The sequence below is a fragment of the Macrobrachium nipponense genome, chromosome 30 (genome assembly GCF_015104395.2).
Source record: "Macrobrachium nipponense isolate FS-2020 chromosome 30, ASM1510439v2, whole genome shotgun sequence".
In the NCBI taxonomy this organism is placed as follows: domain Eukaryota; kingdom Metazoa; phylum Arthropoda; class Malacostraca; order Decapoda; family Palaemonidae; genus Macrobrachium; species Macrobrachium nipponense.
In genome coordinates, this window is record NC_087218.1 from 3,201,072 (window position 1) to 3,227,396 (window position 26,325).

The 26,325-nt window shown below is 35.9% G+C and overlaps 1 protein-coding gene across 5 annotated transcripts in view; it reads left to right on the top strand.

Annotated features, from left to right (window-relative positions):
• Positions 1–26,325, top strand: part of LOC135202227 (monocarboxylate transporter 12-like) — a 549,632-nt gene that overhangs the window by 249,760 nt on the left and 273,547 nt on the right. For 2 of the 5 annotated variants that reach the window (XM_064231494.1, XM_064231493.1), the window contains one exon: positions 21,483–21,527. The exons of the other annotated variants lie outside the window; for them this stretch is intronic. The gene's annotated coding sequence lies outside the window, so the exon portion shown is untranslated. The remainder of the gene's footprint in view (positions 1–21,482; positions 21,528–26,325) is intronic. 5 annotated transcript variants of the gene reach the window in all.

Here is a 26,325-nt window from a genome sequence, read left to right on the forward strand (position 1 = left end):
GTACATGAATTATTCCACGGAATGCATACATATATGTACACTTAGTTATTTTTTGCACTTACTTTCTTATGTGCATACTTGAAATATTCCACGGAATGCATACGTATATGTACGCTTAGTTATTTTTTTTTCTACTTATTTTCATATGTGCATACTTGAAGTATTCCACGGAATGCATACGTATATGTACGCTTAGTTATTTTTTGCACTTACTTTCTTATGTGCATACATGAATTATTCCACGGAATGCATACATATGTTACGCCTTAGTTATTTTTGCACTTCTACTAGTTATGTGCATACATGAAGTATTCCACGGAATGCATACATATATGTACGCTTAGTTATTTTTTGCACTTATTTTCATATGTGCAAACTTGAAATATGAACACAACGGCAACGTTGAAGTGATCTAAAAATAGCGGTTAAAAATTCCAACGAACCGCGAGGTTTAGTGAGGCTGACAATAATCCCTGACCTCTGAAAGGGATTTGGAAATCCTTTCTTCCCGTTGCTTCATCGGGCAGTGCCAGAACGGGGCTTTTCGTCGGTGCTAACTGTGAAAGCTGACTCCCCCCCCCGTTTTTGTTTTCATTTGCATGTTTATTAATAGAAGAGTAGTCAGTAATGAGTATTACAATAGTAGATTCACATCAACCGTGCATCCGATGTCTAGGCCAGTCCCTTATGATGCTCCTGATTGGCTATTGATAAGCCAATCACAGGGCTGGAAACTCTCAGTTCACATAGGCAGGATGTATGTTCTGACTCTCCTCAGGGATACTTTTGAAAGACTTAATCTCTAAAGAGAGGTGGAACGTACATCCTGCCTATGTGAACTCTCGAGAGAGACTGAGGGTTTCCAACCCTGTGATTGGCTTATCAACAGCCAATCAGGAGTGTCGTAAGGGACTGGCCTAGACATCAAATGCACGGTTGATGTGAAACTACTATAGCTGCTACTTACGTAGAGACTATTACAGTAACAAAATTTACGTAAAAAACACAGCGGTAAATTATACTAAACTACGAATTACTGATTACTTCTCGAGTATTTAAATACTATTAAAAACGTACTTTAGTTGTGATTATGTAGTCTATATCTGCAACATATGTCTCGATTATTTTCAGTGCTGGATGTTTGCAATGACAGGCACTCGAAAAGATTTTTTTATATAGTTTTTTTTTTTAAACTTTAGTTTAACCAGTTGTTTGGTTAAGCTAGTTTTGAAAAAAAGCTATAAAAAGCTTTTCGTGTTCCTTTCATTGTAAACATCCAACAGTGAAAATAATCGAGACATATGTTGCAGAAATAGCTTACAAAATGATAGCTAAAGTACGAGTAATATTTCCAAATTGCATTGCATTACCACCATTTTCCATCGTGCCACATCACCCGCTATATTTCTTAATGGTGTTAGGGTGAGGCCTGGTGAAATTAGTAGACGAGTTTTTAGACTGAAAGATCCTGTAAACCAGCACTTCTATTAGAGTCTTTCAAACTTTGAGAGTCCTTTAAAACTGAAATAGCTTTTGCTTCTTCTTAAGGACACCGGATATTTATCTCCATGTGATGCACTGCTTTGGAATTCCCTGAAGGACTACCATTGTTGCTGCATAGGTAGAGGAGACTATTTTATTTAATTGCTTTGCTATTCCCATACCTTATTGATTACTATCCAACGCAATTTGAAGGTTGGGTCAGTAATAGTTCCTAATACTTCGTTATTTATTTTGGTGACATTTGCCAAGGACAGATATTTTTAAAATCCAATTAGGAATTCACGTTTGATCAGCGTTCGACTTTGCCAAGCAAAGATTTATCCCTTGAAACTTCAGTTGGATTGACAGTTTCTGAAAAAAAGGAGAAATGACAACATACGCCCATCGAATGCTTCCTTGCAGGCGATCAGCTGCTATTGATATTGTCAGTAGTACATTACCATGCCCTTCAGTGAATGTTTAATCCATTATTCTCGGTGATGGGTAACATTAGAGCTCGTTGTAGTTCAGTAAACATTAGTTTTTTGTGTTTCAGCAATGTGCATCAACTCATTCGTGAAAGAAAGTGAGACGTGTTCCAGCTGTTGAATGGCAGGGAGTTGAGGTCTTGGAATTTTTCATGTCATGTTTGGCATCAAAAGCAGTAACAAGCCTCAGCATATGTGGCCCCAAAACATGCGTTTGCTTTTAATTCGTATTAGACTGCTCCTCTAAATTACAAGCTCCTTTCGTCAGAAAGAGGATATTCTTTGGTGGCAGGTTGCCATTAGGATGAAGAACACAGATATTAGCATCCAGACAAGTGATCAGCAATACAAAAAATGGTAGCCCAAACTATCCAAAGCACGTGGAATTATTACATCTATATTTGTGCATAATGGTTTAATAAGGCCCGTCCAAGCTCGACGAACTCTGCTCGATGTGACGTCAGAAGCGGAGAAACAGCGGATAAGGTTCTGACTTATCCCGCTGATGACGACACATCGAGCGGAGTTCGTCGGTCAAAGCTGGACCTTGCGGACAGGGCTTTACATAGTACCTATTTTTGGCAGCTCCGGTGGTTGTGCAGATAAGCAGATAAACTTAAATGATTTTTCATTAAATCGCCACTTATACCCAAAGAATCAGGGAGTGGAATCGCTGAACAAGAACATTTAAGCATTTAAGTTTCTATTCTGAACAGTCAGTACATGATTGGCTCTGCACACTGAGCCATTTCAGACTGTGCATAAAGCCTTATGGAAAAAGAAATCCACGAAATACTGAGTGTAATTTGTTTACTTGTAAGTATTTACGCAGTATTTCACAAGTAAACAAGTTATACTCAGTAATTTTGTGGGTTTCTTTTTCCATCTTCAGAAGAAGACTGAAAGAAGTTTTTGTTTGATAAAGCCTTATGTTTAGGCATGTCAACCCAGTTTTAAGATAAGTTTTAATAAGTCTGGTCTCAGGTTCATTGTCTTAAGTTGTCGTGATCGCAACGAGATCAAAACGGGCATCAGAAGTCGTTGTTCCATGTAGAGATACCCAGAGTTAGAAATGAAGTGCCTTGAGTTAAGGTACGCACGCACCAAGTATCCCATAAATTTGACGGGAAGTGTCCTGACAATAATATTCTTGAGGATTTTGTTTTCCGAACGCTGTAGGCAGAATTGTATCATCATTTTCTCAAGTTTCTAAAATATATTATCAGGAATTTCTTGAGGAAGAAGTCTCAAACTTAACCTTGTGAAGAACTGGCAGTCGAATTTCAAAACACTCTCTTCAACTATTGAACTATCGTCTGCTGTGAGTTTGTTATTCAAGCTTAAAGTGGATGAATGTATGTACGTTGCAGACACTCTGGTTGAGAGTCTGAGCGAAGTTCGAAACTTCGAACCAGTAGTAAGCGGACAGAGTTGTGAGAAGCAGCAGCTACTCTGTCTTCCATTAAAACTCTGGTTTCGAAAATCCAAGGGGTCCTCCACTGATAACACTTGTACTGTAGTGTACAACATCATGAGAAGAAACTCAAAGACAAGACAGACATTTGTTTTGAAGGTAAGCCAAATTGACAGCAGAAGTATGTTGCTTATTTGTGAATCGATAACAGTTAAAAATATACCAGTCTTGAGGTCTGACTGAAATTGCTTGCAACTTTTTTTAACCACTGACTTGTTTGTAGAAAGTCTGAGTGCTTCCTGTTTAAGATTCCTTTTTATTTCTTCTGTTGGGAGCGTTTAGTGTCGAAGTTTTTCTCTAAACTTTTATTACTGAATTCGACATTTTGAGTATTTTAAATTGGTGTTAGAATGTAAACATAAATTATTTGCGTTGTTACTATATCTTAGCGGCTACCATTTGTTAGTTCAGTTCACTAATTTTGTGTTTGGTATAGCGCCACCATAGTGATGTTCATTCTATCCGTATTGAAAGTGAATGCGACAAGAAAATGCCGTACTAAGCTTGCATTTTTAAATGGAATTTTGAAAGTATATAAAAAAATATTACAATCATACCTCTCACATTGAGGGTCAAAATTAATGTGAGTTTCTATATTGAAAGTGAGCAGTTAGGAGATTGGTAAAATTATAAAACTGACCCTGGCGTAGCAGGTGCAACCGCGCAAGGCAGTCTTTCATTCTTGGCAGTTACTATAAATAACAAAAGATCTCTATGAAAATTTTTTAGATAATTTAATCTTGTCATTTTCCTATTGTGGCACTAATGACATGGTTTACTAAAACAGAACAAAAAATATCTATTCATTCACTTTCATAATTCCTCTACCACTAAGTAGTACGAGTAAAGCCTTGCTCTGCAGTAAGTGGATACAGTTACGATGAACTCCTTAAGTTACTTTCATAGACAAAGGTTGTAGATAAGGAAAATTGGGAAAATTGCTTCCTTCCTGGAATCATAGCACTTAACGCTGAGAAACTTTGTCAGAGCCCAAGAGTAATTGAATAAGCACCTGGTATTTCCTTTTATTGGAATCATTTGTAAGATTGAATTCAAAATGTGTCTGTCACTAGACACACATTTTAAGGGGAAAAACAGAATGCGAAATAAATCAACGAAAAATCATGAATAGCATATTTACCAACGAAATGTACCTTCCAGAGGGCTTATGGCAACATGAAGAATAAGCGAAAAAGAAAGAAAAAAAAAAAATTGGCATGACGAACAGGGGAGTCGTGATTTTAAAGGAAGACGTCAGGACTGTTTTGTCATCAGAAGGAGAACATTAAAAATGGATTAAAAAAAAAATATATATATAAAGACAGCATCGCCCGCTCTCCCCCCCCCCCAAAAAAAAAGAAAATAAGTAAAGGGGGAGGGATCTTCGTGTTGTCCCACCACGCAACTTTAGCCCTTTACTTAGCAAATTGGCAATAGCAAGAGAAGGCGAGTATGCCACGGTGTATCCACATGCAAGGGAACTTGTATCAAGACAGAAAAATTATTACAGAAACTACGGATTCTGTATTGCCCTTCATTACGTGAAGGATAATCCTGTACTGTTTTATAAGATATAACTCTCACTGTATTGAATACGGACTCTATCTATTGAATTTCACTCGATGAAAGTAGTATTTCTGTTCGAATTTTTAATTAGACAGCGGAATTGCGATGGATCGCTTCAACTTGGTTGCTAATGGCGCTCTCTTTGTACTAATATATATATATATATATATATATATATATATAATAATATATATATATATATAATAAATATACACACATATATATATATATATATATATATATATATATATATATATATAGATATATATATTATAGATGAACACGCCATTTCTCCCGCAGATCAAAATGCTTTTAGCGTTCCAGGACCCTCTACGGGACGGTGCTAAACCCGACAACATCTGGAAACATTGAGTAACTAAACCAACGCCGAATTTCCCGACTCGGCCCCCCGCCCCCGAGAATCCGTTGGCATCGGACCTCATCGGAATCAACAGATTTCCCGTATTTAGTCGACCGTTTCAGATCGTATTCGCCTACTCTGCTAACCGTCGCCTTCGCGAATAAGACTGAAAGCGGAGAGAGAGAGAGAGAGAGAGAGAGAGAGAGAGAGAGAGAGAGAGCAACCGGAGACTCATGGTAAAAATATAAGTACTATATGATGAACCTTTTTTTAAGGTGGAGTCTCCCAGACAATAAATCTCTCTCTCTCTCTCTCTCTCTCTCTCTCTCTCTCTCTCTCTCTCTGTAGTAAGTGTCATTCTGTGATTACGCATATATAACATTTATTATTTTCAAAGTCCTTTAAATATACTCAGAGTATATTTAAAGGATCTTGGAACAACTTAATCAGAGTATTCGAGGGTTTCCGGAGTCTATCCAAGTCATTCTCTGTTCAGTGAATGTAAAAACAAGCGCCCTACTCCCATATAAGGAAAAAAACTCTTCCGTCTTTTTGATTAGAATGTTAGATACCAGGAACAGTTAAGCAAACAAGGCACATATATACACACACCAGTGCTTCAGGTATACTATCGTCCGACTAAAGTGGCCTGTGTGAACGAACGTTCTCAAGATTATTCGCTGTCCCTCGTAAATCTTGCCCCGTTAATATTCATGATTTCTTTTGTCAGGTGGGTGGTCACTGCGATTCCAAAACGTCCACTTTGTAATTCCAATGAATCGAGACGCGAGGGGCAGAGTTTAACCAGCCATTGTGACTACTGCGTTTGTCCATTTTGTTAGAAAATAATCTCCTTAATCCTAGACCGTTTCGAAAATACAGAATGAGGTATACAGCGTCACATGATTAAATTCGGGGTATTGATAAAAGTACTGTCAAGTGAATCTTTATTGATCGTGAAATCACTTTTAAGGCATATGAGACCATATTCAACGGTTTATAGGTCATTATGTCTGAGCTTATTTGCATAATTTAGATTAAGTGGGGTTTTTGGAATAGTTTGTTGCTTGCCTTCGTAGTACGCTCTCATTTCGCTGTGAACAGCAATGGCGTCATCGTCACGCACGAGAGAAGGACAAACGACTCTCTCTCACTCTTTCTCTCTCTCTCTATCTCTCTCTCTCTCTCTCTCTCTCTCTCTCTCTCTCTCTCGTACATTAAAATAACCCCCCTCTCCCTCTCTCTATCTAGTAAATTAAAATTGGCCTCTCCTCTCGCTCTCTGGTAAATTGAAATTCTCTCTCTCTCTCTCTCTCTCTCTCTCTCTCTCTCTCTCTCTCTCTCTCTCTCTCTCTCATTAAAATACCCTCCCCACCCCCCCCCCCTCTCTCTCTCTCTCTCTCTCTCTCTCTCTCTCTCTCTCTCGTAAATTAAAATTGCCCATCGCCCACTCTCTTTCTATCTGTATAAGCATCACTTGATTAAGTTTTATCATTCACTATGATATTAACCGGTTGGTCTGGCGCTTTTTTTTTTTTTTTATAAGAAACCTTTCCCCCCCCCCCCACCCCCCCTTTGCTGATTAATGCTATTCCCCCTCCTGATTAGAATAAACGTTCACAACAACTTTCTTGCTCTTTATGCCGTTTTTTTGAATGCTTTAAGAAACTGAAGAAACTTAATTTGAAAATACTCCAAAATCTAGCGTTAAGAGCCGTACATCTGATGTCTAGGCCAGTCCCTTAAGACGCTCCTGATTGGCTCTTTTGATAAGCCAATGACGGGGCTGGAAACTCTCAATCTCTCTCGAGAGTTCACATAGGCAGGATGTATGCGTCTTTCAAAAGTATGCCTCAGGAGAGGTGGAACATTCATCCTGCCTGTGTGAACTCTCGAGAGAGACTGAGAGTTACCAGCCCTGTGATTGGCTTACCAACGGCCAATCAGGAGCGTCGTCAGGGACTGGCCGAGACATTGGATGCACGGTTGATGTGATTATGCTATAGCTTTCGCGTCCATATTTTTTTGAGAGCTCGAACTGCTATACAAAGACATTATATCGCAATAAAAGAGGCATTAACAGCACAAGAAGCTCGCTGAACTCCGTTAGAGCTTCTTGCAGAAATTCGGCCATCATCCCTTTCCAAGTGGTCCCCGTTGGGGAATGATTGTCACAGCAGTAACTCGCCGCCTCGTCTGAGAGAGAGAGAGAGAGAGAGATGTGTATTTAGAGGAGTTTATTTCGTTATATATATATATATATATATATATATATATTATATATATATATAATATAAGCAAGATCCATGAGGGAAGTGAAACAATGGTGTACCGCTGCAAAGCCTTTCGACTCTCGTCCTTTTGTAAAATTACTTTCATATTTATCTCAGTCTGATTAGTAAAGGACCAGAATCGTAAGGCCTTGCAGCGGAGATTGTTTCAATATCCTTCGTGGGTGGATTTTGTTGCCTTTATCATATATTCATCACGTTCTAAATTTTCGTGATTCAGTTATATATATATATATATATATATATAATCTAATAACATATATCTATATATATATATATATATATATATTTACATATTTAAATTTGTACTGCCATAAAAATGGCGGATACGTAAGAGTGCAATAGATTAGACACTAGTAAATTTATTTCCTCCGGCAATTGCAATCAGTGCCCAATATTGCATAGTTGCTGTCGATTTCACAGTTTGTTTCAAGTTGGTCCCAAAGCCTTTTATAACCTCCAAAATTCCAGGACAGTTTTCAGCAAAAAAATTTTCTCTAAGAGAACAGCAATAAGTTACATCACAAGCCATAACAACACCCCGTAGGTGGGTAGTGCCGTCAGTGCACCTCTTGCGGCGTACTGTATGCATTACTTAAGGTTCTTTGCAGCGTCCTTCCGGCCCTCTAGCTGCAACCCCATTCGTTCCTTTAACTGTACCTCCTTTCATGTTCTCTTTCTTCCATCTTATTTCTACCCTCTCCTAACAGTTGATTCATAGTGCAAGCGAGAGGTTTTGCTCCTGTTACACCTTTCAAACCTTTTACTGTCAATTTCCTTTTCAGCGGTGAATGACCTCATAGGTCCTAGTGCTTGGCCTTTGGCCTAAATTCTATATTCACTTGAATTCAGGCCGACATATAACGTTCTTCCAGTAGGATAGAAAAGCTTCAGGAGGAAGAAGTAATCCAAAAGACTTTCTTTCTACAATATTTAACGATTGCCGAATAGTAATGTTCATTCTGTCGGTGTTAATAAACCCATCAGTTTCGGAGACACTTTCAATGCTTTAGTGCGCACCCATGGCTACTGTGACATGATCTTAAAGTATTACAGCATTGCATCATGATAAGTTCAATAGAAGCAGTTTTTGTTGCATATCAATGCCCGCGTTAAAAGGAGATGGGGACATTTGCCATCCCTGCTGTAGTGGACGCCTTAAAAATGGACAGGAAACTTCTGAATGGAAGCCGTATTGTGTGATCAGTGATTCTGCCCAGCTCTTTTCGGCATCATTCTGTTCTCCAGTGCAGTTGATTTTCTAAGCCTTTTTTTTCTGTGGGTACTATTTGAGCTAGTACTCCGTTGAGGAGAAGCAGGGAGCCCCTCTTTTGTATTATTATTATTGTATTATTATTATTTCAAGATGAAACCTATTCACAAGTACACCAAAGGGGCCACTGACTTTGAAATTCAAGCTTCCATAGAATGTTCGTTTCAACCTCCCACCGCAGACCCCACACTGCAGCAGCAACTGATCATGATACAAAGCCAGTGATTTTTCATCGCCCTTGGGTAAACGCGAACCAGCGACATCTGAGTGGTATTCCACGACACTAACCACTAAACCAGCTGACCTGCTAACCCTTATCTTCCACGGTTAGTATGTGTACCGAAAGATTCATACTGTGGTCTCGTCCATTGCCAACGAGCGTATGTTTGCGGCCATCTGTGTCTGACTGTGCCTTAATTTTAATGAAATTAATCTCAAACGAATCAAATATTCCCGATGGGAAATGACGTATAGATCTTATAAGAAGTTCCTGCGTTCGAGAAAGTCCGGAACATTTTGGTTTGCAGCAACATTCAGTTAATCACACTGGGTTCATAACGATGGTATTTTAAACATTTAAAATTTTTCCGTATCCTTCTATTTTGTTTAAATTCTTGAAAAAATGAAACGGAGGAACATGGCCGATTCTTTCAAACGTGCTGTATAGAGAGAGTAAGAGAGAATTTTTCTTGATATTTAATCCTGTCATAATTGACAACCTCGCTAAATAAATAAATGTTCAGCCGGACAGCTTCATCTCGGAGATTACAGGCTTAATGACAAATAAATGCTTATTTATCCGGTGGGATTTGGTTAGCGTCGGTAATTGGCATGCTCCGGTCACTAACATTAATGTAACCGCGAAGAATCAACTCACATGTAACGCCTGCAGTGGATCTGGTTTTTATATCTTACTGTTACCAATCTCCGCCGAGACCAAAAACGGCTTTTATAATCATTGCTTTTATTAGGTAAATTTCTTGAACAAAATTCAGACTACCTGAAAAAGTATGAGGGGAGGTTGAATATGGTGATTCCCTACGTAGGGGGTTAGTGCCGTCAGTGCGCCTCATGCAGTGCATTGTAGGCGTTACTTCAATGTTCTTTGCAGCGTGCCTTCGGTCCCTAGCTGCAACTCCTTTCGTTCCTTTTACCGTACCTCCTTTCATATTTTTTCTTTGGTGAAACTGCTTTAAGATTTTCCTCCTGTTACACCTTAAAAACATATTACTGTCAATTTCCTTTTTAGCGCCGAATGACCTTATAGGTCCCAGTTCTTGGCCTTCTGGCCTAAATTCTATATTCAGTTTAGTATGAGGGTCGTATGCATTTCGGAATGAAGTTTAAAATTGAAGGCTAATCAACCTTTGTAAAACATTCCGAATGTTGAGAAATGAATCAAAAGTGAGATTACCCACATGCTTTTTTTTTTTTTACAGCAAAACTGCTGACTCATTTTAGTACTTCGTATTACTTTCTGCTACTCTTTGTGCGGAAGGAGTATTGAATCCATCGTTTGGTTTTGGTATCTGGAAATGAATTAGATATGAGAGGGGATAATTACCGTTAATTTTCAGTTTAATTACGGAAGCTCGTGTTGTATTGAAAGGTTTGTTTTCATTGAAAGTGTGTGTCTACTATAATTCCCCATATTCCCTGCCAATTATTTAGTCTTATAATTTTAGAAATAGATTAATTGGTAATGCAGATTTAATTATTTTTCCATATTGTACCTCATATATCTTAAGAACAAGATCTTTAACAAGATCTTTTGATTTTTATGCGTGACTCCAATCCCCAAATTACCACTGTTAATGTGTTAACTAATTCCCCAAAATCTATCGAAATCACCATATAACTCATTCAAATTTTTCTTCTTTTGTGGTATTTTAAATAAAAACGTTACTCCGGATCACGCTGAAGTTCTTTTGCTGAAAAACGTTACTCCGGATCACGCTGAAGTTCTTTTACTGCTAACAATAAAGTCTCCTTTACATAAGAAGAATCAGGAGACCTATGATTTGGCCAGATTCTGACTTTCAGATCAAATTTGTAAAGGATAAAATGAGAGGGAAAAAATGAGTAACAAAAAATTCAAGATGAAAGAAACTTTAAACCGTCGGAGCACATACGACCATCGAACACAGAAAAATATATTTTTCCACACTTTATGATTTTCTTTTTAGTAAGGCTCCTTTTTTTTCCTGAGTTAGGAATTTCTTCTTGGATTCTTATTCAAACCCTCCAGGTGGAGGATGCTTGTCAACCATAGAAACAGCGCTCGTAATAGGTTTCCTAACCACCTCCAGGAGACCGGTTTCTTGGAAGGCATAATTCGTGGGGGTGCTGTCCCATGTTATATATATATATATATATATATATATTGTGTGTGTGTGTGTGTGTGTGTGTGTGTGTATCTATCTATATCTATCTATCTATCTATCTATCTATATATATATATATATATATATATATATATATATATATATATATAATGTGTGTGTGTGTGTGTGTGTGTATATCTATCTATATCTATCTATCTATCTATCTATCTATCTATCATATATATATATATATATATATATATATATATATATATATGATATATATATATATATGGTGGATTGTTCTCAGCTACACTCCGTACGGGAGTAGTGCCATCAGGGCACCTCACACGGCGCACTGTAGGCATTATTGAAGGTTCTTTGCAGCTTCCCTCCTGCCTCTAGCTGCAACCCCTCTCGTTCCTTTTACTGAACCTCCATTCCTATTATCTTTCCTCCATCTTGCTATCCACCCTTTCTTAACAATTATTTCATATTGCAGCTGCGAGGTTTTACTTCTGTTACACCTTGCAATCTTCCTTTATTCTCAATTTTTGTTGTCTAAATTCTACATTCCTATCCCGTCCTCAGTCACACTGGGTCCCTTCCACAGCTCTGTATTTTTTTATATTATTGCTTTTGAACAATGTTCTCATAATTAATTATTGGAGTCCATTCTGTGATTATGATCCCCAATATGAATCGCTCTCCCGTTTGCTTTTTATAGCTTTTATCTGAACAGGAAGACGTTTGTCCATAGTAGTACTATAGTAGATTCACATCAACCGTGCATTTGATGTCTAGGCCAGTCCGTTATGGCGCTCCTAATTGGTTGTTGGTAAGCCAATCACAGGGCTGTAAACTCTCAGTCTCTCTCGAGCGAGTTCACAGAGGCAGGATGTATGCGTCTTTCCAAAGTATGCCTCAGGAGAGGTGGGACATATATCCTGCCTATGTGAACTCTCTCGAGAGAGAGTTTCCAGCCCTGTGATTAGCTTATCAACAGCCAATCAGGAGCGTCGTAAGGGACGGACCTAGACATCAAATGCACGGTTGATGTGAATCTACTATAGTTTCTCTATTGTAGTAATAGTAGTACTAATTTCGGTCTTGAAGTTCTAGTTTCGGTTGTTTAGTACTATTTCGGTGGTCTTTATGTTATAGTAGTGGTGTTGTAGTACTAGTTTCGTCATTTTTCTGGCTCTTTCTCCGACAAAAGAAAGGTTGCAATGATCGTGTTTTTCATCTATATCCTTGTGTTTTCTTTTTCATCTTTATCTGCGGGATTATGATTGCTGTGTTACTCCTGATTATGGCATTGAAAGGAAACACACATTCCTCGTTCTCCTCCTTTTGTTTGTAATTTTTTTTTCCTGTAACCGTCTTGATTTTTCCTGTGTATTTCGTATACATCTATTTGGAAGGTATAGATTTTTCCTAGTTTTAGTTTTCTGTAAAAGAAAATGATTGAGATGGCTCTATTTATTTATCTTCTTTTATATATATTTTTTTTTTTTTGTCCATCCGCACTTTTTCTGACCGCCCTCAGATCTTAAAAACCGCTGAGGCTAGAGGGCTGCAAATTGGTATGTTGATCATCCACCCTCCAATCATCAAACATATCAAATTGCAGCCCTCTAGCATCAGCAGTTTGCAGTATATTTAAGGTTGAATTTAGCCATGATCGTGCGTCTGGCACCGCTGTAGGTACCAACAACACAGGCTACCACCGGGCCGTAGCTGATAGTTTAATGGGCCGCGACTGAGTCAAGGGCTGTGGCTGAGAGATTCATACAGTATTATACGCTGTACAGAAAACTCGATCGCTCCGAAGAAACTTCGGCGCAATATTTGTTTATTATTTATTTGTATAGAAACCAAGGGAGCCAATCTAATTGCGAAACAATTTAAGGTCATATTTCCTAAAACCTCTTAAAAATAAGCCCAATGTGACCTACTTCTTGATTGCATCATTAAGAAAATGATTATGATTGAATTCGTATTTGTGTCCTTTCAGTCAACATCAGTTATCTTACGTAAACACGTATGAAAGGGATAGTTTAGTCTACCCTTTATTTTTTGAGACATTGAGTGCATCTTAAAACTCCTGTAGCCTCTATTTAGAATTTATATTAGTGATTGGGGCAGCAAAGAAGTTTCAAAATATTCCATATAGAAATTGATGAAGATCGGGAAAGGAAAGGATCCCTTGGCGATAACGAATGTGTTTTTGTCTGTTTTTCCATCACATCTGAAAATAGGATGTGTCACATATTTTGGCTCTCTGGGATGGGAATTCAGGCACTTGTTTCCTATACCTTTGGTCCGAATAAAAACTTAAAGCTTTCTCTACGAAATAGTTAGTGAAGAGACGACATCAAAACTGACCATTGCGTTTGATTTTTTTTTTACTTAATCTACAAACGACGACAAAGCCTATCATTGGTGTGATCGGTATGGTCTTGACCTGCGAGGTGGCCGCAAGTTCGATTCTCGGGCATTCCATTGAGGAGTTAGAGATGTGTATTTTTGGTGATAGAAGTTCACTCTCGACGTGGTTCGGAAGTCACGCAAAGCCGTTGGTCCCGTTGCTGAATAACCACTGGTTCCATGCAACGTAAAAACACCATACAAACAAACAAACGTCGAGAAGTGTTTAAGATGAGCTAGGAAAACCCACACCAAGGATTTGCATAATAATAAGGACAGTTAACAGGGAAGATTGCTAAATTCTTCAAGGGTGATTTTGGCGAGGCTAAAATCGCTCTCTGGCAGAAACCTTTTATCTCTTTCGGGAGGCCGTACATATACCGCACCTGCAGAAGGTTTAGGGTAAAGAGCCGGATATTAAAATTCGGTATTGATGTTCTAAGTCAATTTATTATAGAATTCTGTTTTGTTATGATAATATGCTTTTGAATTCAACAATAGAAACGTTTTATTTGTTTCGTACATTTGCCAGATCGTGTTTTATTTATGGTAAAAGAAGCGTTCTTAAAAAAAGCTCTTATTATAGAATTCAGTTTTGTTATGATAATATGCTTTTGAATTCAACAATAGAAACGTTGTATTTGTTTCGTACATTTGCCCTATCGTGTTTTTTTTTTTTTTACGGTAAAAGAAGCGTTCTTAAAAAAAGCTGTCTTATTATAGAATTCTGTTTTGTTATGATAATATGCTTCAGAATTCTACAATAGAAATGTTTTGTTTGTTTCTTACGTTTACCAGATCGTGTTGTCTTTAAGGCAGAAGAAGCGTTCTTAAAAAATGCTGTCTTGTCCGTGAGAGCTGGTAACATCCGTGTGTGGCTAATCCAAGCGATTATATACAACCTGTTTTCAAACTGTTTGGGAAATAGTTTACAAAGTGTTCACAGACAGTTGCAAATAGTTCGTGTGGTCTTCGCTTTGGTATCATGGAGTGCATCCCCACGAACTAAAGGCGATCAACCCGTGAAATGTATTGTTAATTATTGAGGGAAAATAATATTGAGGTATAAAAATTCCTAATTCAAAGTATTATAATGAATGCGAGTGGACGTTTTAACTGAACCGCCTCGAGACTTTGGGTTTTCTCGTTCGTGAAAGAAATCATATGCAATACTATTATATCAAAGATTGCGGCTGTTTTAATGCCTAGATATCTGTAAATGATACTTTTTCATTACATATATACTATACATCGACCTACAAATGTCCTTTAATATCTAATTCGCTCTACCTCGGAATTAATATATTTTCATATATGTTAACCGAAGAGGAATTTTTTAGTCGAAAAGAAATTCGTATCGACTAAAAAATTCCCCTTCGGTTAACATATGTGAAAATATATTAATTCCGAGGTAGAGCGAATTAGATATTGAAGGACATTTGTAGCTCGATGTATGTATATGAATCACGGTAATGTGATATGATTCATATATACTATAAATGCAAATAGATTAGTTAAATTATTTCTAAATGCGTATTATTTTGTGTCTGTTTTTTTTCTTTCTTTTTTTTTAAGCGAAGTCGTTTTTTTTTTTTTTTTTTTTTTTTTTTTTTTTTTCTTTTTTTTTAAAGCAGAAGTCGGTCTTCCGAGCATCCATAGAATGGCGAAGAATTCGTATCGGGTAATCTGTATAAAATGGGATTAATACTCCTATCGTACCGTTAATGACGTGAGAACGACAGCTCAGTCGCCGAAAGTCTTTGCCTTCTTAACTTGCAAATGAAAGCAACATTGCCTTGAAGTTTATGATGGAAATAAGAAGGTTCAGTGAAGATAATCAAAGTTGGGGGTTCTGGTCAGAGTCAGTGCAAGCACAGAGATAATGAGGATGAGATGCAAGAGGATTTGTATAATGATGCTGGAGATTGTGAGGCTGGTGAGTCAAAGAAAAAATAAAGATTGTGAGGCTGGTGAATAAAAGAAAAAATAAAGATTGTGAGGCTGGTGAATAAAAGAATAAATAAAGAATGTGAAGGTGATGAGTAAAAGAAAAATGAAGATTGTGAAGGTGATGAGTAAAAGAAAAAATGAAGATTCTGAAGCTGCTGAGTGAAAGAAAAAATAAAAGATTGTGAAGCTGGTGAATAAAAGAATCAATAAAGATTGTGAAGGTGATGAGTCAAAGAAAAAATAAAGATTGTTAGGCTGGTGAGTCGAAGAAAAAATAAAGATTGTGAGGCTGGTGAGTAGAAGAATAATTAAAGATTGTGAAGGTGATGAGTAAAGAATAAATAAAAGATTGTTGAAGGTGGTGAGTAAAAGAATAAAGAAAGATGGTTGACAGCTGGTGAATGAGAGAGAAAATAAAGATTGTTAATCTGTTTAGTTTTAAACAAACAAAAAATTAAAGATTGTAAAGCTGATGTTTAAAGAAAATAGAAGTTGTGACAGCTGGTGAGTAGAAGAATAATTAAAGATTGTGAAGCTGGTGAATGAAAGAAAAATAAAGATTGTGAATCTGTTTAGTAAAACAAAACAAAAAAGATAAAGATTGTACAGCTGATAATTTAAAGAAAAAATAGAGATTGTGAAGCTGGTGAATAAAAGAATAAATAAAGATTGGAAATCTGGTAAGTAAAAGAAAAAATAGATAAAGATTGTGAATCTGTTAAGTAAAACAAAAAAAAGATAAAGATTGTGAAGTTGATGATTTAAAGGAAAAATAAAGATTATGAACCTGTTGAGTAAAAGAAAAAATGAAGATTCCTTGTTTTCGTTAACGGTAAAATGGAGAACTGTTCGCTTGCGGGACTTTCCACATAATCAAATGCATCAAGAAAGGGAGACTGCAATTTGCAAGAGAGAGAGAGAGAGAGAGAGAGACGAACTGCATTCATTATATGAATATATGAAAGCGAGCGCTGCAACATGACGAACTCTCAAAGTGAGACGATTCGCAATTTTTTTTTTAAGAAACAGGAACACGCCGTCATTGTTGTTGATATTGCCGAAATATTAGAAAAATAGATAGGAGGAGAAATCACCTTCAATACCCATAACTTCGGCTGCGAGAGAAATTTTGTTATCAAGATTAACGCGTTGGCAGCGGAGCAACAAAAAAAAAAAAAAAAAAAACAAAAAAAAAAAAAAATTCCAGCTGGCTTTTAGAAAAGTTCGTTTCGTCTGTTGGGAATTCCAGCAATCATTCGATGCTTTTCATATGATAAAATACAGTAACTTGGCAGTTGGAAGGCTTGTCAAGGCTACGAAGAAAGGGAGGTAATGAAGCAACTTTTTATGCAAAAAAAAAAAAAAAAAAAGCACCTGGCGATCAGCCTGGGAGTCATTTACTTTTTTTTTTTTTATCTAAATAACAATGCACAAATATGTGTAAACGTATATTGTACGTGTTTCTCAGTTCGTAAGTAAAAACAGACCTCTGCTTATTGGATTGCATACCGTAGTTTATTACTTAAAGCGATCGCCCTTCATAGTCTGACTAGACCTTGCTCGTAATTACTTGCACAGGTTTCCAAAGCCTTTACTCTCGTGTCTTTTATTTTGACCTCTGCCGGTGAGGAGGAAGTGTTTACGTTCGGTTTGTATGTCTGTTTGTTGTCAAGATTACTCCAGAGGTTTTGTTGTTTGTTGGCAGGATTACTTCAGAGGTTTCCTTGTTTGTTGGCAAGATGACACCAGAGGTTCCGTTGTGTGTTGGCAGAATTACATCAGAGGTCTCGTTGTTTGTTGGCAGGATGACGCCAGAGATTTCGTGAATATTTATGTGAAATTTTGACCAGAGCTAAGCTTCTTCACTGGCAATAGTTATTAAACTGTGATTGTAGAAGATCCGCTTCTCTCAAGAGTTCCAGACTCAAGAAATGGAAACCCCTGCACCATTTAGCGTAGATTTTCCTCACCAACCAAATTTAGTCATTACTTGACAGGAAGTGAAGCCTCCTTTTGACCTGCAAGATTTCGTTTGGATCCAGACAACTAATAATCTCTTCTGGTTGATTTAGTATCTGTATAGCAGAGTTAGTGTCCCATCTCTCCAAAAATGCAGCCTTGCTTCCATTCGAATTTTGACGTAATACCAGTTCAGTTAAGTCTATGTGTACTTGTGCCTGTCGTCTAGAGGAATCCTGAAAATTGTAATGAAAAATTGCAAAATGATGAGCGCTGGCTGGCCTCAGTCTCAGTCGACCTTCATTTTACTTCACCACCGGATGGTGGTGACCCCGACCCACCTTAATTAAGCTGGAAGCTGGAAGTCTTAGTGGGGCGAAAGATTATTCCATCTATATTACCGTATCGCTGGAATAAATTATTCCCAGCCGTTTTATCTGGGGCTTTGGGCTAGACCCAACCCAACCCATTCTCTTGCAAGAGCGAATCAACCTTTTTTTATTTTTTTTTTTTTCGCTAATTCTGAAATGCCCTCACCCACTCACCCACCCACTCGCTCGCTCTCGCTCTCTCTCTCGTCAATCTTTCGTTCTACATCCTCATCTCGGCCGGTTCTTCTTGCTTGCTTGCTTCACTTTTATCCCTCTTTGCCAAGTTTCATCTTACATGCGGTTATGTTTCCTTGTACTTCCCTTTCTTGACTTGTTGCCTTGTTTTTCTGGCGTTTTTTTAACTTTGGGTTGCCTCTTCTCCCGTATTTCAACCGTATTTCGTCCGCATTCATTCTCGGAAATGTTTAGTGATGTGTAAACTTCTGATTACAGGGATTTGTTTATTTTCATATTTTTATCTCTGAATTCCTGACCGAATAATATCATAAAAAGATATAAATTTGCAAGTAACCTTCTTTTTTTTTTTAAGGAAATCTTCGACCATTCCTCTAGTGCTAAGTCTCCTTGATAAATTCGTATGCGTCTGTATCTCGACTTTTCACTTTTACCTTGTTCAGGCCTTCCCTCCAGCAGCAGCAGTAAACTGGAACCTTCGTTTTTTTTTTTTTGCTTTTTTTTCCTTTTTGTGGTTTCTTGTGGTGGCCCGTTTTATTTCTCCATTGTTCTTTTAGTTTTTCTTTCTCGCAACGTATGGGAGAAATGCAGCGCTGATATAGATCGCTAATTCCTTCAGTTACGGACACAAGTTTTTGTTTTTTGGACACTGTAAATATAACATATGTTATGGCGTATTAGAAAGTGGAAGATCTGTGTCGAATGTAAGCGGAGTTTTGATCAGATAACTTTTTTTTCCTAGTGTGTGTGTTAAGAGAAGTGGTCTCTTGCAACATCTATACTGGTACTGCCGCCACTTCTGCTGTGGCTGCTGCTACAACGCTCAGATAGCAGCCACACGGAATTGACCGTCAATAGCATTGACTCATTCATTCATAGACACTCTTTTTTTTAGCCTTTGTGTCACTGGATGATTTAGGATACCCTCTTTCTCCTCCCTTTCAGTTTTATTTCCCGCGGTTAAGTGGAATGCTGTACCTTTCACGGTAATCTGAAAATCAGCGTCTGCCCAAGTGCAATATTTAGTTATTTATTTATTTATGTATTTATTCATTTACTTGTTTATCACAATATTCTGAAAATCACTGTAGCCCAAGTGCAATATTTAGTTTATTTATTTATTTATTTATTTATTCATTTACTTATTTATCACAATATTCTGAAAATCAGTGTCAGCCCAAGTGCAATGTTTAGTATATTTATTGATTTATTTATTTATTCATTTGCTTATTTATGAAAGTATTCTGAAAATCACTGTAGCCCAAGTGCAATATTTAGTTTTTTATTTATTTATTTATTTATTTATTTATTTATTTTATTTATTTATTTGTTTGTTTATTTACTTATTTATTTATTTTTGTTCTCTGGTTAGTGACCATAGACTGTGTTTTAAAAACTTGCCATAGAATTAATTATTAGTGCCAACCCCAGTTTTATTTTATTTTATATATTTACTTATTAATTTTTTTGCCCTGGTTGGTGACCATAGACAGTGTTTTAAAAACCTACCATAGAATTAATTATGAGTGTCAGCCCCAACGTTTAGTGGGTGTGTGTGTTTTTTTTTTTTTTGTTTTTTTTTTGTTTGCACGTGACAAATATGTACGTAAATAGCCACATGAAAGGTGAAAAATTAAATACCAGAGTAGTACGCAATACACGAAAGCGCTGGTATACCTGGTCTTTAATTTTTCACTTTTCATGTGTATATTTATATACATATGTATATAGCATATTTATACTGCTTTTTTTCTTTGATATTTTTTTCCTTTTGTTTCATAAACGAGCGTCCTGTTCCTCGGCAGGTTGCCGAGCAAGTTCGTGATCTGCCGATTGTTCCATAAACATGTAATATGTGCTGCTTATGAATAATAATAAAATCTTAAATTCTGCCCAACGTCTTCTTTGAACTCTGTTGAACCAAGTGTGTTTTTTAATCTTTGAGTCAGTGTCGAGAAGTTCATGCTTGGGGTTTGTGGAGCTTACATGAATTTTATTTGATTCATTTTCTAATATGATTTTATTGATTGTCAGTTCGGATTATGTTAAGGTTAGCGAGCCCACTATTTTTCAAAACAATGTTATACCACTGTAATTTGTGATATATATATATATATATATATTATATATATATATATATATATATATAATATATATATATATATATATAAATTACAGTGGTATTACATCGTCTTGAAAAATAATGGGCTCGCTTATCTTGCCTTGACCCGAACTGACAATCAATCAATCAATAAAATCACATTAGAAAATTAATCTCAATTTTTTGTAAGACAATATTATACCACTGTAATTTATATTATATATAATATATATATATATATATATATATATATATATATATATAAATTACAGTGGAATAATATTGTCTTAAAAAAACTGTGGGTTAGCTAATCTTGACATGATCCGTCAATTCTGAGAACGAAATCGTGCAGCCAACAAATGAGTGATTTCCCGTTTCTCTAAGTAGACCAAGGGAGAACACTAATAGCGTTTTGTGTTTTTTGTTTTAAAAATATGAAATATTTTATATGTATATAGTATATATATATATATATATATATATATATATATATATCATATATATTATTATATATTATATATATGTATATTTATATAAAATATATTACATAATATTAAATATATATATATATATATATATATATATATATATATATATATATATATATATATATATATATATATATATATATATATATATATATAGGTAAATATATATATATATGTATATATATATATATATATATATATATATATATATATAATATATATTTATATATATATATATATATATATATAATATATATATATATATATATATAATATATTATATATATATATATATATATCTATGCGTTGTGTATGTATATAAGAATGGCAATGGATTATGGTTACCTCTATAGGGACATTACCATGCGGTGTGCGCGCTCGGCTAGTAAGTGTTTTTTCCCAATGCGCCTTGAGGTAACTGTTGCATTTTCTCTCGGTTGTTGGGCAGTTGGAATTTTTTTTTGTCCGTAGTTTTTATTAATTCCAAAAATCTCCTGGAAAGTTTTCGTTTGTGGTCTTTCTTACTAACTGTGAGCTTTCGGTTAATGGAGTTGCCGTTGTTGCAAATTCCACTGCAATGCTTTGGGTTCAAAGCTTACATTGTTTAGAACTACAGTATGCCATTTTTGGGAGCATAGTCATCTAGCATAAACGTTTCTTCCAGTAGTTGTTATATATATAAAGTTACAGTTTCTGGTTGTCAACTGCAATTTTCTCTTATCTTTTCAGGTACGGGGAGATCGACCAGATCGATTGAAGGACGTTGTAACTCCTGTAAGTTTATGACTTTATTAAAGTTTTATTCCGTGTTTAGTTACTTTTAGAACTTTTATTTTCACCTCATGTCACGTCATCCCCACCCCCTTTCCAAAATTGTCTGCTTCGAATAATATGCATATAATACTAAAAAAATCCTCCATTACGATATCCCCCCCGCCCCCCAACTCTGACACACACACACACACACACACACACACACACACACACCCCGTCGAGAACCACTGGCCTACAAATTTTATTTTTAACGTAGGCTCAGTTTTTTTAGATGTCAAGTCTACCTATGTCTTTACACCGTGTTCGGTGGTAGAGTTCACTTTGGCTGTTCTTAGTAGTCTCATTACCCGAGAGAAACCATCAGTTGTTAACGAATTTCCCAGAAATTATAATTGTATATTAAGACCACTTTTGTATAGTAAGCAATGAATAAAATTACGATCTTTTTGTGGCTAGGATTACTTAGACTAATAGCAAATGGATAGATACGCATAAGTCTGATATTATTCTCTTTATTTTCTTAATTGGAGATCGAAAATATGCAGTTTTCTTCGGTATAAGAATAATAGCTGCACTTCGACCCTTAATCAAACTATAGGTACGGAGTGAGCTATGTTACCAAAGCATATTTCATGCTCTTCAGTTTTCTGTCCGCCCTTAGATCTTAAAAATCCACTGAGGCTAGAGGGCTGCAAATTCTGAATGGAAAGTGGAGGGGTCTTAAAAAACTATTAATGAGGCTAGAGGGCTGCAAATTCAGAATGGGAAGTGAGACGGTGCTCTGAACAAAGACGATGGCACACAGCGTTTGGAACCTCGCTGGTGAGCCTTTTCTCTAAATGTACTATGTAATTGTGCAGTAGGCTGCAGCCACTCAGAGGTATATTGGCGGTAATACTAATGAATCGTTTACTTACTGAAAAACAATCTTGCAGGGAAGTGAACTTCTATAATATCATATCAGATGATTGAATGCTGTAATTCCTCGTAACAGCATTCAACAATCTGATATGAAATCTGATATCAGCTCAGATGTTTGAATGCTGTTACAAAGAGTTACAGCCTTCAAATATCTGATGTGCTATCAGATTATCAGCTATTTTATATCGTATAAGATATTTGAAGGCTGTAACTCCTCGTAACAGCATTCAAATATCTGATAGTATCATATCAGATAACTGAATGCTGTAACTCCTTGTATAACAGCATTCAAATATCTGATAGTATCATATTAGATAACTGAATGCTGTAACTCCGCGTAACAGCATTCAAATATCTGATAGTATCATATCAGATAACTGAATGCTGTGAATGCTGTAATTCCGCGTAACAGCATTCAAATGTCTGATAGTATCATATCAGATATTTGAATGCTGTAACTCCTTGTATAACAGCATTCAAATATCTGATAGTATCATATCAGATATTTGAATGCTGTAACTCCTCGTAACAGCATTCAACTATCTGACATGAAATCAGATATCATAACAGATATTGGAATGCTGTAACTCCATGTGAATGTTTTCAGTATGGCCTTTTGCCTCAACGGAAAGATCTTAAAAAAGAAAAAAATTCTCCACATCTAAGTAGGAACTTATGATACAGTAGAGCAGAGGACGGTTAATTGATTCGTTTAGAAACTCACGTCTCTTCTGCCCAAATTAGATTTATGACGGCAGATAAAATACTCTTCAAAACACAACGAGTCCCCTCGGATTTGGTGGTAATTGTTTCCTAATTAATAGAGAGGGAGGATGATTTTTAAAGCCATGTGCTTCATTTGTTGCCAATAATTATTCTTGATAATTACAGTGTGCGTTTTGGATTCCTGACGCACTGGCAGAATGGCGAATATTGCTATAATATTACGTCTATCTAGCATTCGGGGTGACAGGGATGAAGTAAGTTACGAGTCAATTTGGAGAAGCATGTACGAAATTGGAGAATCTTTATTATATAAATGCGTGACTGATGCTTGTCGGTTTTACCTCCAATTTTGGCTTTTATGGAAAAGCCCTTGTAAGGAAAAAGGAAAAAAAGGCCTAGCATGAGAAGGAGAGATGGCGGCAGGAGAAGGAGATTCCTCTCCTAATATATGTTATTGTTTCCACGAGCCGCAGAGCAGACAAGGTCTATATGAGAGAGAGAGAGAGGAGAGAGAGAGAGAGAGAGAGAGAGAGAGAGATTAGAGGTCGTCTATGCCTGAGTGGATTCTCTGGTTAAGTTTATGGGATCCTTTATTACAAAAATAATGTCTTTACGAGATCAAGTCATGAAAGTGTTAGGGGTCGAAGCCATCTGACGCCGAGTTTGGAAGGAGGTCGCCTCCTTCTGTATCTTAAGGGAATTCCGTACTTAAGCTACCGGATGCTAAAGGAAATATCAGGCTCTTTCTTTCCCCCCCGATTTTTTTTTCTATTTTTTTCCTCTTCTTCTTGTCAACGTTATCGATGAGAATGAGGAGATTGTTTCAGTAGTGGCAGTAACATTGTTATTGCTCTTGGCATTAACTTTAGGTCTGGTAAGTGAAAGTTCAAAGTTCGTTAATAAGGTTTGACCCTCGAATTTTCGATGAAGAAGAATGGTGGTTCGACTCCTTAGTGCCGAAGTAAATAGATAGATAGCAGTTTATTGATACAACATTATAGTTATTAAAATTACTAGCTCTTGAATGTGGTCCAACAGAAGAACATAAAAATGCACAACATTTTAGTTATTAAAATTACTAGCTTTTGAATAAGGTCCTACAGAAGAACAGAAAAATGCACAACGTATAGTTATTAAAATTATAAGCTTTTCAATATGGTCCAGCAAAAGTGCGTAAAAATGTACATATAAATCTTTCGAATCAAAAACGCATCCAAACTAGAACACTTCAAACCATGTTATGTAATATTTTCTTCTGCATAAAAAAAAAAAAAAAAAAAAAAAAAAAAAAAAAAAAAAAAAAAAACAAAAAAAAAAAAAAAAAAAAAAAAAAAAAAAAAAAAAAAAAAAAAAAAAACTTATAAACTTATTTTTAGTTGAGCAGAACCTTAACCACTACAATTTGTCCTTTGCGAAACAGCTGAATATATTCTCGACTAAAAACGAAAAATTATAAAATGGGAATTCTAAGCAGTTTTATGTCTTACTAGATTTATTAGATGCTATTTTATTTCTATTTTATTTATTTCGCTTTTCTCATACTGAACGTGCTATCTTGTATGTAAGGTGAATTTTTTTATATATATAAAACTGTATGTGTCGGCTTTCCAACTCTCTTGGGATGATGATCTTTGTGGTTCAGCGGATGAAGATAAGACATAAATTTCGCCATAGTTTGAAGGGAGCAGTGATCGAGTGGGGAGTACATCACATGCAGATTGAAGGCTTTTATTGCTAGCAATAAATAGCCGCAGGCTTTACCTGCGGTTTTATATATAGGCCTTCAGAAGACGACAGTGGTTGGTCTTGCTTAGCTGTCGCATAAAAGTTCGTTGATAAGGAAGACAAAATTCACATAAAGCGTTTCATGTGAATTAATGCCCTCTCATGAAATTGTTCCGGTCTCAATGGATACCAGATATTTTAAAAGTTTTGCGAGCTAAGAAAAATGTAAATATATTTCTTCATCACATAAATGTAAACTATTTTTCTGATAATGACAGTAAACAAATAATATTGATAATCTCTACAAAGCCATAAATTTCCAAATTAGTTTAAAGTTTGAACCCAAGTCTCATCACTATTTTCTATTTTTAAATTCCTGAAGTAAAAATATCAAGATTTGTTTTTTCTGTTCTATATGCAGTGTTTTTTCAGTCTGTTCATATATCTAGACATGTAGCTAATCAATTCTATTATTATTGTATATATTATATATATATATATATATATATATCTAATATGTATGTTGTATGTATGTACGTATGTATGTATTTGTATATATATATTATATATATTATATATATACACACATATATATATATATACATACATGTACATATATAATGATTATGCTACATGTCTAGATATATGAACAGACTGAAAAAACACTGCATATAGAACAGAAAAAACAAATCTTAATATTTTTACTTCAGGAATTTAAAAATAGAATATATCATATATTCATATATATATATATATATATATATATATATATATATATATATAGTACACATACATACATACATCATACATACATACATACATACATACATACATACATACATACATACATACAATGATAAGAATAATTCTTTATTTCGAATATGAATTCATATTTATACAATAATTAAAAATAAAGTAATGGTGCCAAAAGTAATGGTGTATTTATGTATGTCTGTACGTAATGTAAGAATATATTGTTCCTCGTAGCTCAATGAATAGATTCCTCGCCTCAGTATCGAGAAGAGCTTGGTTCGATTCCCAACGTCCAATGGAATCGCTTTTAAATCCAAGACAATCATAAACTTATCCTCATTAATAATTCTAACCCTTTCAAATACTGTCCATGATTATCGCAACTCGTGAGGAGCATTGCCTAAGCATGCTATAGTAGATTCACATCAGCCGTGCATTTGATGTCTAGGCCCAGTCCCTTGCGACGCTGCTGATTGGCTGTTGATAAGCCAATGACAGGGCTGGAAACTCAGTCTCTCGTGAGAATTCATATAGGCAGGATGTATGTTCCACCTCACTCGAGAGATGCTTTAGAAAGATGTATCCCTCAGGAGAGGTGGAACATACATCCTGCCTATGTGAACTCTTGACAAGAGACTAAGAGTTTCCAGCCCCGTGAGATTGGCTTATCAAC